The sequence below is a fragment of the Pomacea canaliculata genome, linkage group LG10, assembly GCF_003073045.1.
Source record: "Pomacea canaliculata isolate SZHN2017 linkage group LG10, ASM307304v1, whole genome shotgun sequence".
NCBI lineage: Eukaryota > Metazoa > Mollusca > Gastropoda > Architaenioglossa > Ampullariidae > Pomacea > Pomacea canaliculata.
The window spans coordinates 3,847,425-3,863,031 of record NC_037599.1 but is presented as its reverse complement, the minus strand read 5'-3'; the positions used below and the strand labels follow the sequence as shown (position 1 = coordinate 3,863,031).

General features: G+C 44.4%; 1 non-coding gene across 1 annotated transcript; it reads left to right on the top strand.

Annotated features, from left to right (window-relative positions):
* The first annotated feature begins 10,277 nt into the window (after positions 1-10,277).
* On the top strand, positions 10,278-10,349 carry Trnaq-cug. The gene has a single exon. It is a non-coding gene; the product is annotated as a tRNA-Gln (tRNA).
* Positions 10,350-15,607: the final 5,258 nt, after the last annotated feature.

Below are 15,607 nucleotides of genomic sequence, written 5' to 3'. Positions count from 1 at the left end.
AAATATCGGAGCTCCGCCCTTGGTATTTAAATCGCAAGAAATTCAAATTAATGAAACAATAATATTGTCTTAAAAGTTTCAATGCGGTGGCTGGCGGACTTCAAGCAAAGTCAACCAGGGTACATCAGTGTCGGATGGTTGGACGGTTTGAGCGGGTTGTAGACATGTTACAGACTGAAATGAACAGGTAGAGATAAAATGTGTATAAGAACTATGAAAGCACAGCTCCGGAAGATAGGAGCAACCTCGGACCTTCAAGTGTAGGTCTGTGGGTACAGGGTCTGGCAAAGAAACCAGACACCAGAACCTGTCCCGCAGACCTGCCCTTCCCTCAACTGTCTGCGACAACCAGCATGGCCATCTACTTGTCCATCAAGCTTTAGGGAACACGAAGACCTCACGAAGACTGTTCAGTTTGTGGCAGCATCGGGGATGAAATAACTATTGAACGAAGAAGAATGAAGATGATGGAGATAAAGACATCCACCCAGTGACCCGGAGTATTCATTCACTGGGTGATGGCGCGAGTTTTTCAATCGCCGGCTCGAAACTCGAACCCGACACCTGAAGACGACAGAAGGCAGATAAAATGAAAACGAAAATACAGAAGTCACACTCACACGCGCACGCACTCACACACACACATTCACACTCACATACACACATTCACACTCACATACACACATTCACACTCACATACACACATTCACACTCACATACACACACAACACATTCACACTCACATACACACACACCACACAGCAGTAAAACTGTCAGGGTTAGAAGTGAAACAAAACCTTGAGACGACTTTTTGCACACAATCGTCTTGATGTCAGTGAAAATGGACATTTTCGGGAGACCTGCTTATTTAAAACACATGCAGTCTCTGTCTCGCGGGTGCAACGAAGGTCGTTAACTCACAAAAAAGAACTTGTGGCCACAATGATTTAATGTTTCGTAAAACCTTGTATGTTAAATTCTCAGCATGACCGTCACATATGTCATCCCCTATTGCTTTATGCATGCTAATGCAACCCGAAAGGTTAAAGACCGGGTGTTTGGCCACGTGGAGTGGTTGCGGACTGTCACCTGGCGCTTTTTGGGTCCTGTGTTACACTCGATTTAAAAAAAAAAATTTAAGCAGAAGTTTTAATCTAAGAGGTGTTCAAAGGTCTAGTGGGTGCAATATTTAACAGACGATTTTTTTTCAGTTAACTACTAGAACGAGGCTGGTGTGCACAAAGCTTTCGGTTTAGTCCCATTCATGTTTAGGCTCGCCGAGACTAACAGCGGAAAACTTCACAAGAGTATATAAGCGTTGGTCTCGGCAGACAGACAGCAGTCCACCTGTACACGTCCATTGTCTTTCTGTGCATTGTCATGTTGGTACTCGTGTATCTCGAGAACAGAAGGGTATTATTTGCCCTTATTTGGGGAAATAATATCCTTAACTGAGCCTGACCAAGTGATTATAAAACATTTCCCCCCAGTAGGCCTTTAAGTAAAAACAAAACAAAACAAAATTCCCTGTCCTGGACAGAGAGCAAGGATCTGACGCCGACATTTCACAACATTTCACAACATTTCACACGATCATCAAGTTTCGGGACTTCAGAATTTCCCCATCCACATCAGAAAATAAGGAGGCGAAAACTCAAAAAAGTCTTTACACACTTTATTCTCTCATAATCTACAAAATGTGAGTAAAGTGGAAATTGGGCGCACAGACATGTTTGCATAATTACGAATTACCTCCCTTCTCGCTAATCTCCCTTTGCTTGTCCGCGATCACCAGCGCCAGCAGCTGCTTGACGTGCAGATGTCGTCTGTTTATGATGATTCAAAACAGCAGGATCGCTGCAGAGCAGCAGTAAAGGTGGCATCGTGTGGCCCTGGTGGGGGACTGGACCACGTCTGGGGGGGACAAGATATCAGAGTGAGAGGGGAGCAGCAGAAGGACGAAGTGTAAAGACATAAAACACAGTTATGACACAGTTATGGCGTAGAAATGTGTCAGCCATCGGAGACATCTGCATATGTAAGTCCACATTGTCTAGATCTTGGACAATGACAGATAGAATGATGGAGAGAGAGATAGAGAGAGAAGAAGAAAGAGAGAGATATATATCGAGAGAGAATCTCGCTCAGTGTCGTCATTTGCATGTTAGGTCGTATGTTTGTTTGTTTGTTTGTATTTTTTTAAGCACTGACGTAAATATCTTCACCGTTGGAACTAATCGATTTGCGATTTATTTATAGTTTCTGTCCGCCGTGGTGGTGGTCTTCTTCTAAGGGAGAGAATTCTGCGGCAAGGATTCCTGGTTTCTATTAACGGCGCAACAAAACCATGTTTTATCCAGCAAGAGTCTTTTTTACTCACTACCTGTAGTTTACCTCGCGATGACGTGGGACACGACACAGGTACTTGGATGGTGAACTATGATCACGACACAAGCACTAAACAATGATGGCGACAGGAACTGAATGTTGGTTGGGATGTAAGAAATGAATGATGATTAGCTTCATACTGAAGGATGATAAGAACTCGAGTACTGAAGGATGAGTGAACACCTAAGACCAGGTGACGAGGTCATCTTATTCACACCTGTACTCAGGCTCCATGGTGCTTCCGCGACAATGTGGCGAAAATACTGGGTTAGTGTCTCTTGGAGAGAGAGAGAGTGTGGTATTTGTGTGTTCTTGAATGTGTGTTTGCTTCCGTACATGTGTTTGCGTGTGAGTGTGCAGATGAAACACACATGACAGACAGACAGACAGACAGACAGACAGACAGACAGACAGACAGACAGACAGACAGACAGACAGACAGACAGACAGACAGACAGACAGACAGACAGACAGACAGACAGACAGACAGACAGACAGACAGACAGACAGACAGACAGACAGACAGACAGACAGACAGACAGACAGACAGACAGACAGACAGACAGACAGACAGACAGACAGACAGACAGACAGACAGACAGACCGACCGACCGACCGACCGACCGACCGACCGACCGACCAGAGAAAGCATTAAAACATTAAAATTTGCAGCGAAAAGGACTTTCTCGGTGTGACCCACCAGCCAACTCCAGCTTTGCGAGGCAACGGACAATGGCAGAACGGAATCGCCACGTCAGCGAATTATTTTACCCCAAAAAGGACCGTTTGTACTTCTTTACCCCTTACATCTTATCTGAACTTCCCTGAAAGTTAGATAACTATTCTAAAAAAAGATATCCGCACCGGTAAGTCAGAAACACCCTATAGTAGGTGTGTCCCTACCTTTGGACGACTTTTGTTTGTCTGACAATCCTTCATCCCAAGATAAGTTTTGTCAGCCCGCACTCTGTGACTTCTGTGAATGGTCTCCACCTTTCTCTCACTTCCATTACAGTGCGATCTTCCACAGAAAAGAAAAACTAAAAGGTCCCAGCCAGATCATCCTCCACTTCCATCTCCTGGGATGACGGACAGCACGTGCTTACTGTCAACAGCACACACACGCGCATGCGCACTCCTAGGGTCAGAATGTTCTAGAGAACCAACATTGCTCTCACCTGAACACAACCTCCATCGGAGGGTTTGCCGCCTAACCCAGTATTACGCAGTTCAACACTAGGAACATTCTAGAAAAGGTCTGTGGCCATGTAACAACTTCTCTTGCACTTTCTCTCTCACACAACGGCCTTGACGACGACGACGACGACCTAACCATACTCATTATCCTTCACTAACAGCCGCCAGGGCCGGCGCTAGGCTGTGTTGCGCCCTAGGCGAAAAAAAATTCTGCGCCCCCTCCCCCCCACACACACACGCACACCCCTCACAAAAAGTGAACCATGTGATATCATTTATTTTGCAATTTATGTTGTCCTGGTCCTGAAATTGATGCTTAAAACCTCACTTTTCTTGCTTTTTGTTGTGCGAAACGAGTTATCAGTTCCTTCAGATTGAGTGCATTTGCCAAGTCATGCTCAGTAGATATGGTGGCCAGCCCAGTCAGTCTCTCTTGCAACATTGTTGATCTCATATAGTTTATAATTAATTTTAATTTTGAGAAACTTCGTTCTGCACTGGCAACAGAAATTGGAAGGGTCAATAAAATTCTGAGAGACACTACAACATTCGGCACAATATCAAATAGCTTATCTTGGATTATGAATGTTCTTTGGGGTTCATTTTAGGCTTGGAAAGTCTTCTAGCCACAACCTGAAATTCAGAACAGAGTTCCTCCGCTTCAATGTCTTTGCTGTCTGTGTGCATTAGTGCCTTTGCCAAGACCTCGCAAGATAGTAGAATGTCCTTCCTTGGTTTTTCAGAAATGCTTTGGATATCATAAAGAAATCCAAATAATGCACTGTGCTCCTGAATCTGTTTAAATCTGTTTTCAATGGACGCAGTTCAAACAAGAAAGCTAGGCTTAAATATCACCAGTAATGATCGCGGCGGTCTGCCTCAGAACTCAACACGATTGTGATGTGCAAGACCACCAGACTGTCACGGACCCGTTTGTGCAATGAACAGTTTTGCAAACAGTTACACCACCGCTATCGCAACCCGTTGCATCCACACAATCAAAATAAGCACTATAAGAAATAAGGAAATGGAATTAATGTAAAGAAAGACATAAATCTGTTAATAAAATATATACAGCTATGTCACAGTGTATAAAATTCATGCGAACTTATCTTTAGAAACTCTCATGAAGTGGCTGTAGACAGCAGCACTGTTCAGTCTGGCACGGCTAAATGCAGTTCACAACCTTTACTGACTCAACTGTGGAAGGATGATAGCTCCAAGCACCCAAACAGACGATTACAAAGTCAATTCAAACAGCAAAACGAGATGTCTGCAGCCGCTCAGAAAAGTGAGGTTTTGACATCGTCCTGTGGGGTTTAAGTTAAAAGTTCAAACTACCTCTTCCCCACTCTGGCTGTCCAGCCCTGGTAATGTGATCTGACTTTCTATAAAGTGGTAGAGATTTATCTCTACCCTTCTCCACTAAGCCACCCCACTGAGGTCCTTTCAATCTTTCTCTCATCTCTCTTTCTTCTCTCACAGACAACTATCAAGTGACATCGCACCACCTTCTTTGTCCAGTCTTCTAGTCTGATCCGACTGGTCATTAACTGTGACAGATTTATCGCTACCTGTGGGCCTGTCCACCTATAGCACATCCATCTGCAAGTGCTTTCAATGGTTCTCTTCTTTCTCATCTTACAGATGAACTAATAAGTAAAAGCGAACTGACTACATGTTTGCTGCTTAAAAATAGTAGAAAAGTGGTTTTCTGCAAGAACTCATTACGACCAGAGGCATTAGAACCCAGAAGTGTCAAAGAATGGCTTATTAAAATGAAATCTTTTTCGAGAATTTGCTGCAGATTTGATTAATAACTTATAAGTAAGAACTACTTTTTGTCAAGAAAAAGTACGTCTGTTTTTCAATTGCAGGCATACATCAAACACACATGGATGCTTGCTTGCCTCCCAAATCAGACCTACACTTATGAGTAGGGGATTTCAAACACTCGTGTAAAAGGTTTTATGGAGTGCACACTGATGGAGACAAAAAAACTGTAGCACCTTGCTCTGGTCTTATTTTGCTGTGTGGTCTAAAACTCAAGCTATCACAGCTTCCAGCCTCTAGACCACCCTGATAGCAGCTACTTTGTTCCCATCCAAAGTCACACCTCACAGCGAGTCACAGGTGGGCGGGAGGAGCAAGGTCTGTCAAGAGAGTCTTCTGGACTCTAACAATGCAAAGTTGTAAATCATGGTGTCAGGGCAGCTCCCCAAACACAGTCCAGTGATCAACACTGCGTGGTGTCCAGCATAGGGTTTGTTGAAAACAAGAGAAGTATATAGACTGTAGGTCTTAGTACGCATTATCTCTTAATAACCAATTTCAAATATTCTGTCAATGGAGCATAACAACAAGCTATCCATTCAAACTGTAGACAAACAGATGCACTCTTAGATAATAAAAATAAACATTACAATTTGACAACTAAATTAAGCGTAATACACCAAACGAACAGAAATTTAATAATTAATAAGAAAGTTAAATATTCACGACCATGAGTCACAACAGTAAGTACAAGACTATAGGCCATCAGTGTCAGTAAATAGATACAGTATGCTATAAACTTCAAATGGCTCTACCTTGATGTTTGTCTGCTAAAGACTTTCATACTCTTATTAACTAAGAACGCGTTGGTGACACTAGGTAAGTTCCTTCGGGTTAAAAGTTCGTAAGTGTAAACAATACTGAGCAACTGTTTAGTTGTCATAACCACAGAGAAACTCGCGTAGCAAACTCAAGTCTGTGTTGTTGTCCCTGATGTCAGCTGCAGTGTTTTCAATGCATAAGTGTGGAACCTCTTCAATAGTAAGATAGAAGAAAGAAAGGTGAGCTTGGTATTAGTGGAATGTGGTCCACTCCATCGTAGGGGTCTGCACTGACCAGGCCCCATCCACCAACCGGCCCCTCCGCTGTCTATTCTCCGCCCTCTTCTTCCCCGCTGGTTAGCTGGTCACTTCAAGTGCGCCCTGTAATAATGGGTTTTTCTGTACTACATCACTACATGAACTGAGAAACTCGGTGGTGAAGTCAACCTACAAGCAGAGGAAAAGGTGCCTTTCACCAACGCCGCCCCTCTCAGCGCCCTTCCCCGCCCATTTCCCGCCCCTCTGCCTGCTGGTTAGCTGTGGTCACTGCAGGTGTGCCCTGGGATAATGCAATAATGGGGTTTTCCTGTCATACATGTACCGAGAAACTAGCGTGGTGGTCAGTCTACAAGCAGAGGAAAAGTGTCCTGCTAATATCATTTTGTGAAAATGACATTTTTCCCTAAAATTATTCATTAAAAAAAAAAGCAGGCCATTTTTTCCGCCCCCCTCGGTCGCTGCGCCCTAGGCGATTGCCTAGTTCGCCTAATAGGTAGAACCGGGCCTGACAGCCGCTAGAAATATTTACAGGTGTTTCGATGTTTTGATATAAATAATCTTAAAAGTTGTCAAAACAAAATCTCAGCTGATTGTGTATTTGAAAACTGTAAAAAATACAATAATTGGTTTAATGTTGATTTAGAAAAAATGAACAAAATGTTGAACTCACTTCACTGCGCAAACTGTTCAAATTTTTAATTGTTTCCGGTGAGAAAAGTGCAAAATCCGCGAGACGACCAAACAAACGGAAATTATTTGAAAAGATATTTTTAGCTCTGGTGTTCGAAAACCGGACAACAACAGGGAGGAAAAGACAACACTTGGGGTTGGGGAGGAGGTTAGCACGATAGCAACGTGGGAAGTGATGAGAGGAAAGCCCGAGGTTGACACAACGTGTTTTCATGTCACCTCCTGGACAAACACACCTCACTCCTTTCTTGTGCGCATGCGCGGGCGAGCCTCACATGCCACTCTAATTTCGCGAGGGGAGTGGATGGGGAGGAGGGATGTGCACGTCCACACACACTAACAGAGAGAGACATCGATGCACAAACACACAATAACATCCACAAACACACAACAACATCAACAAACAAACACACACACATACTAACCAAGAGAGAGAGATACCCAGACGACAACACGCGCGCACACACACGTACCAACACACACACACACCTTTATATGCATCTGAGGCTAATAGAAAACAAGACCATGTGGTATCCTGATGGAGATTCCGGTTGGCGGGGGGATAGTGGGCAAAGGCAGAGCTTCTCGATGTTTCTGTGTCGTGTTTGTAGGATGCTGAGGTCCCTCAGTGTTTACTGGCAACAGTTTGCAGTTTATCCTCCCAACATTGTTGCCGCCCCGTGGGGTCTGAAAAATAGCACACCCGCATCTCTCCTGATGCATGCTTAGTTTAATCCTGTTTACCATCATCATCAACTGTAAACACACACAAACGGAGGTCACGTGACACGAGCCAGAGACTTCAACACCTGTCGGCAAGTCAGGCGCGCGGTGGCACATGGGGTGAGCTCCTGTGGTAATAATATAATTGCTAAAACGAAATGGTGGGTTTGTGGTTCACATCTCGGCTCAGGCATGTGGAATCCACCACCAACAACTTATCAACAACCCCGGCAAGAGACCCACAAGTGACGAACAACAAGTGCTGGCAAAGCAAACGGCTGATAACCTTCCTACATTTTAAACATTGTAGACATTATTTCTGACTCTGACCCTAACCCTGACTAAATGTTACTAGTCAGCACTTTAGAATCCTTCGAGGACAAAAAGCAGGACTGTTGTGCAACATCGTAGACAAAGGATAAGGACAGCTTATCTGGAGCTCATAGACATTTTGCTAAAGTGGTTCCAGCCAATCAGGTCGTGTAACGGGCATGACCGACGAGCGAACGATTGGCACAGGTATGATTACAGGTATGATAACACACCTGGTTATTATTTCTTGTGGACTAACCGAGTGCTAGTCAAGGACACAGACCTTGAGTGAGAGAGAGAGAGAAAAAAAAATCTTGCCCCGATCTGATAGGATAAGAGATAAGTCTCTGTCAATGTATATCTGTATTTGTCGGCCTGTTGGCCTTTCTGTTCGTCGGCGATAATGCTTACATCGTCGTGTATCATTTTCACCTGCCTGCTGTGATCTGTGTCGGGACATAGGTACCAACCCCAATATAACATCTCGGTTTCACATCTGATGACCCAGCATCACACCTGGACTTCCCGAAGACCTGTGTGGTGGTGGTGGTAGGGGCATCGGAAGTTCATCAGCAAATTAAACCGTCTCTTGCTTTATGTCCCTCCTGTCCAAGACGATAGCAAAGTGAAATTCTTCTCGCCACCTGTCGTGAAAGCTGAACCAGCTCACCTCCAGCTGTAAAATCACTGAGGTGTGAAGTTAGAGAGCTGTGTGGCGGTTGACCATCTACCAGCTTCTTCATCTTTTGTAGCTTGTAGGTGAAATAAATACCGAGATAGGACGAGGTAACAACGGGCGATCACACCTTTGCACACAGGATCCTGACACCTCGATCCCTCCCAACCACGTCCCCTCGGGACCCACCAGTCCACCACCTCCAAGTGCGGTCACCTCTGGAGAGGAACCTTTTCTCTCAGAACCACCATGGCCACCTCAATCCACTCAAGTCTCAGGAGAAGCGGAAACTGCAGACCGCAATGCAAACAATTAGTTTAGAAAATAAAAGATCAACAACTTAGATAAGTTCCGAGATGCTGCTTAAAGTCGAATTGTTTATTTACAGATGGACCTTAAGCTTATGAATGTTCTGTGTGTGAGAGAGTGTGTGAAAACTTACTATCACATGAGCTAGTGAAACGATACCTCCATAAACTCTAACAAGTAAGTGTAACTATTTATCTTTTTAATATATATTTTATCCGCTTGTCTACATACAGAACGGAGTCCATGTTGAGTGCTCTTGTTTGTCCAAACTACTTCTGCCTTGTTTACTGAGCGGTCCGCTTGTTTGCGCTTTACTCAGATGGACAAATTTGTTTTCCTCCCGATCCCAGCTGGAGACCCTACATGTCAAGCCATAAGATGTTTTTTTAAAATGAATAATTCACACCAGAAAGCACCAACTGTAGAAAAGAGGGGACTGAACACAAAAAGATCGGCCACAGGTGTCGGTGCTGACCCCCGCCATCGCTGATGAGGACAGTGGTGGCCTCTAGTTGGGTAGGGAGAGGTAAGAGGGAGGAAAGGTGGTGTGGAGAGTGGCAACTGTCAGAGATGTTATTAAATCCAGAGACAATGAGAGATCAAGTCGTCTGGCCCACGAGAATGTCGGGAAGCATTGTAGCCACAACGAGGCTGTCAAACAGGTGGAGCTCGTTGTGCCAATGTTTGGCGAACTTTTGCTGCAAACACCGGCAGCCTCTGGCCTTTCCGTTTTAGGCGAGTTTTCTGTCAACAAATTGCTTAGAATACGTGCATCCTAGCATCACAGGTGTGTGTGTGTGCGCGCGTCCGTGCATTTATAAATCAGAAGTCGGTGAGGGAAGGATGCAAATTAATTTTTCAACTGCGTAAAACGCAAATAAGCAGAATTATAAAGACAGATAATTAATCTGCAAATAAAAATCATGACATCTGTTATAAGGATCATTTATTAAAATAGACAAAGTTGATGAAATGAAATGTTTTATCTTGATAAATGCCATCATGTTTGTATGTTTGTACGTCTGTATGTATATATGCGGTGTTGTGCGTGCACGTATACAACAGTAGTCTCCCTTATTTACCTTTGCTGTACCACACTTGACATCGCAGGTTCCATGGTGTAATGGTTAGCACTCTGGACTCTGAATCCAGCGATCCGAGTTCAAATCTCGGTGGAACCTAGAATTTTTTTTCCCCTCTTCCTCGGTCTCGCTGATAATGACCTTCACCTAAGATCCTTTTTCCACAACATCCCTAAATAATTTTACAACTTCAAAACATTTTGCTTTTTTAAAAAAAAAAACTTTGTTGATGTATTTGCGCCTTTTTTCATCTCCTATGTATATAAATCTTATATAAATGCTTTATATCCTTGATTTCCTTACTCTGTCTGGGAAGAAGTGTTGATTGATCTATTGTTTGTGGTTTACAGTTTATTTATGGTTTGCTGTTACCGACGAGCATGTTGTTGTCTACTCTGTCAGCTCCTGTAAGTGCAAGTGTTGTAGTCAGGTCTGTGTTAGTACCATAAGCCGTCTTCATAAGGGAGTTGTCGCAAACTCCAGGAAAGCTCACCGTCGGCAGACAGGTGAGTGACAGGAGACAGCCCCACCTGCAACACCTCGACACAAGGCTCATATAAAGCTGTCGTCACGAATACTGTAGCATGCAGAATGGCCACCTCGGGGTGAAGGTAGAAAGGCCAAAGTTCAACTCGGAGGTCATGGAGAAAAGGTCTCGGGGGCAGGGGCTCGTAAACTCTCTCCTTCTACCTCCTCCATCCTCTTTCTCAGTTTTCCTCCTTCTCAACGCTCGTGGGTTCACTGATGCAGCCAACGTTTCTTGTTTTGTTGTCCATCTCGCCAACCCCTCTCGAATGTTCTCATCAACATCATCACTTCACCAACAAACATCGACATCACTACACTACCCCAACAAACATCAACATCATCACTTCACTAACAAACATCAACATCACTTCACCAACAAACAACACCATCACTACACTAACAAGTGCTAGAGACACGGATGCCCGCACTTTCGCTCTCGTCACGGTCTGTTAAACTTACCTCAGACAAAGTTCAGATGTCATGTCACACCTGAGAGGCGAAGGTCGTTGCAGCTTTCCCAGCCGACATTGCCATCCCCACCCATCCTCTCCCCCCTCTCCGTGTCAGACCAACGACCCCTCTCCCCCACCTCCACCGTTAGAGGGGGGGATGCTGTGGGCGGAACAACTCCCTTTGACCTTTGTGCTCGTCGCCAGTCGCCGCTGACAACAGAAGCGACTTCCTGGATGGCGAGAGTAATTACACCTGTGACAATGGTAATTTGTGTCATGACCGGCACCAGCACCAGTAGTCTCGTGATGTTTGTTTTGTTTACACCACGACAGGCACGTGCGTACAAATTATTTCGGGGAAACCGTTTGTGGAATGTCGCACGCAGCCTTGGACAGTGACCGACCTTTGACCTATACAAGCAAATAAAAACACAAGAAGTGACAGAAGGGAGATGTCACGTTCAGTCAATATCACATTCACATTTCTTTTACGAATGAATTCCCATTGGTCTTCTAACGTTTTTCACAGAACATTTTCACTTCACACAAACAAAACATTCTTCACAGAACATTTCGTTGGTTGAGTAGAGGGTAGGTGGGTGGGTAACTAGGAACCAGTCATGCTGTCATTAAAAAAAAAATCGCTCTCCTCAGCCTTCATTTTCATCAAAAGTCGGCGATCAGACAATGTCCTTTGTTGACTTCTTGTTGACTGATCTCGTTAAAATCTTCTTTTGGCGAGAAAATAATCCGCTCCTGCCACCAACCGTCCTCCTAAGCATCGTCCAGCACGTGCCGCCATCAGAGACCGTCTTCGTCTCCTCCCGTCCCTTGGTTTCTGGCTGCGCGCACCTGCTGCGTGCAAATAAGACTCTTGTTGTCACAAAACATTCTAATCCAATCCCACCAAGCTAATTCCGCAAAAGAGAGTGAAATAAAAAAAGAAATATTGCGCCTTCGTTCTACAGTACTTTTAAAAAAATGTAGCTGAAGGCTGGCTCCAGGGTACATTTTTTTTCTGGCTGATTTCTTTAGTACCCCATGTGTTCATGGAACATATCATCCGATTAATCAAACAGATTTTCTGTAATCTTGCGGCTACTAATTTTATCAGATAAATTTTCATTTTTTGTGAATTAATAATAATTTCAGTCTTTTAGATGAAATTTTTTAAAACTAGCTTACGAATCTCTAAAGGCAATTATTTTTTATCAACATTTAACAGCTTTTCTAAAGTTCTCTGTTGAAATAAAAACTAACAAGGAAGGATGACCTCTCCCGATCCTATTGACACGATCCTAATTATTTGTTGTCGCCCCGCCCCCCGACATCTCGCCCTCGCCGTACACAAGGAAGTGCATCGACCTCGTCTGAACTTTTGTCGCTGGCCAAAGACAGGAACAATCCGACCTCAGCTGGGGATCTCATGTCTCTAAGTCTGAGTCTCATCCACTCACTTCACTCACCCACCATGTGGACTATTTCTCATAAAATGCAGACTTTTGGTACAAGGGACCGGGACCCTCCCCCCCAAACACACACACACCGATTCCATTGGAGTCAGGGGAAAGAAGAAGCTCTGACTTTTGCTTAGACTGCAAGGAAACTCAAGGATGTACAATGTTTTACTAGAATGTTCGACCCAGAGGTCGTGTAAGTGCCTAACCTCTTTTATTCAAAGATCTCTGTTGACTCACAGAAAATAACGACGGCGATGGAGGACATTGTGCTGCCATCTTGATACCCGAGTACGACTGGTAAACTTGTACACGGCCGTGGTTTACACATTTATTTATTCAGTCCCACACCTGGCAAGGTGTACAAAGTCCTTAGTCCAAACAATGTGAACGAACGTTGGAATAAGTCCTTCAGCTTTTCTTTTTTGTTAGGTGACGGTTATATACAAACTGCCGCCATGACTACTTCCATGTTTGTCCACAAGAACAACCTCGAGAAGACCCCTAAGGACTCACGCAACAACCGGCGGACAATGACACGGACAAGTTCACACAGGAGGCTGACAGAAAGACTAAAATAAAGCTCACCGGTCGGCAAGGCACTGGCTTCCAACGACCTGGGGGTCGAAGACCTGGATGCCAAAGTTTAACGACCTTCCGCAAACCTCCAAGGGGCCATGTAATCGGTGTCGTCTGCTGGGAAACCCTGGCAACCACTTTCTTCCTGCCTCCTCCTGACCTGTCATTCCTCCTGTACACACGCACGCACGGGTACACATACTATGATTCTTGATACAGACTTGTTGGCTTGTACGTACGTATGTACAGTCGTGTGGTGTCAGCTCCGTGAGTGTCGTCTGCAGAGGATTTATTCAATAAAAACCTGCTGCTTAGTAATGACATTTAAACTCGCTCACTGAATTCGATTATATTTAATTTCGTCTTTAAAAAAAAAATAAATAAATAAACGAGCTTTGAACCGGGTCTTGATGTCGGTCACAGACCTGTCCAGAAGTAAGTCAGAAGACAACAAGAGGTCGGCTTCTCTGTGACGCAACCTGAGGATCAACGAGATTATCTATCATTGCCCCGGAGAACTTTTATGGTCAGGATCCATAAAGGAACAAAATCCTGTCACCAGGAGGGTGAGAAGACCCTCCCACCCGACTAAAAGGCACCCCTACCCCAGATTTCGTGACGAGCGACATGTGTATGATGACACCACTGTCCATCACAGCAAAACTCAGTGAAGCTCGTTGACAGTGTCACGTGCGCCAGGGCCAAGGGTGACCCCGACTTTAGAGAATGACCCCTGCTGCTTACTACACGCGCGCGAATAAACACGACGAGAAAAATATTGAAAATGCTATTTATAACTTGAACTTTAAGTCCTTTAAGCTTCGTCCTTAAGGGACAATCTCTGACCAGTATTTTCTGTTTTAAACAGCATCTCCATCATTTTATCGGTATATCGAAACATCTTTGTGTGTTTATATGGGCGAAGTAATCTGTAAATATTTGTTAAATGTTTTTTTATGTATAAGTGGACTAAGAGCGGATGTTTACAAGCAGATAACTGCATATTCATCTGTTGTTATCGTCTAATGTGTAGACGAGGAATGATAGGTGGGTGAGAGTAAGAAAGGTCACCAAACGGCGACCCCGCAAAGCGATGAATCTAGGTTGGATGGGGCGAGGAAGGGAGTGAAAGGAGGAAGGAGAGGTTCACATAAACATTTTGACAAACTGGACCTGGATTCGGGTCAAAGTATCTCGCATCCTTGTTTCTCCCTGTTGCTAGGAGGCGGCTTCGTCCTTGATGCTGTGCAAATGAAGATTGTTTCTTCTTCGTTTTCGTGTGTGTGTGAGAGAAACAAAAAATTGTTCGTCCTTCCTCTGTTCACACACGTGTATAACCGCAGACGTGGCGAGCTTTAATGGACAAGTTATGTCACAATAACAAATAAAGGTGCAGCAGCAACCACGGGTGGAGGAGTGTGTGTAGGGGGTGGGTGAGTGGTCCATCACGAGTTTGCTGGACTCACCCCACGGTCCTACCCAGCATATGAACGACAAAATCCATTTTATAGCTACAGAGAAAGAAATAAGAGACAATCCTCGCTCCATAGTTGATGTCAGTCTGACGGGGTTGTTTGTGGATGTGAACACTTTAGTTTGTGTTGATGGTGAAAACGTGCGGAGGAACATCCGGCAGGGGGTGCAATGCTGTCATCACTTGTCTTTAATGTTTGAGACAAAAGGCTCGGCTGCCTTCAACATCGCAGTGGTCACGGCTGACTTGCTGACATATAATAAAGGTATTATCGGGATGTAAAAGAAAGCATTCAAGCTGCTGAAGTTTTATTTCTCTGATCTTTTGCTCAGAATTGATGTGTGAGACCTCACAGGGAGTATGCCTGAGGCTAACACATGGAGGGTATCTCTCAGCAGTGACGAGAGAGGGTGCGCGTGAGTGCGCATCAGTGACGCACATGGAGGATCATCTGCGCATCTCTCTTACCTTTGATGTCGAGTTTGTTATCTATTGCATGCTGGCCTGTACAAGATGTTTAGATCCTCCTCCTCCTCCTCCTCATCATCATCCTCCTCGTCCTCCTCCTTCGATAGTTATATAAATCTTTTCGTCTCGCTTTTCATATGAGCCTTATTTCTGTGTCTTTCTTTCTCTCCTTCTTTTGTCTTGTTGTAACTCTCATTCCTTCATTTTCTTCATTGTCTTTTCTTGTCTTCTTGTCTGTGACATATCGTCCAAGGCGGGATCTCCATGTTTTATCACATTACAAAGTCAGTAAGTCGGGGGCGAGGAGTGGAGAACAGCCGTGTGCATCTTATGAATAAACTTCTGTTTAAAGTCTATCAAGACGTTTTTTGCGCAGTGGCTGTTGTCGTAAAAGCCGTT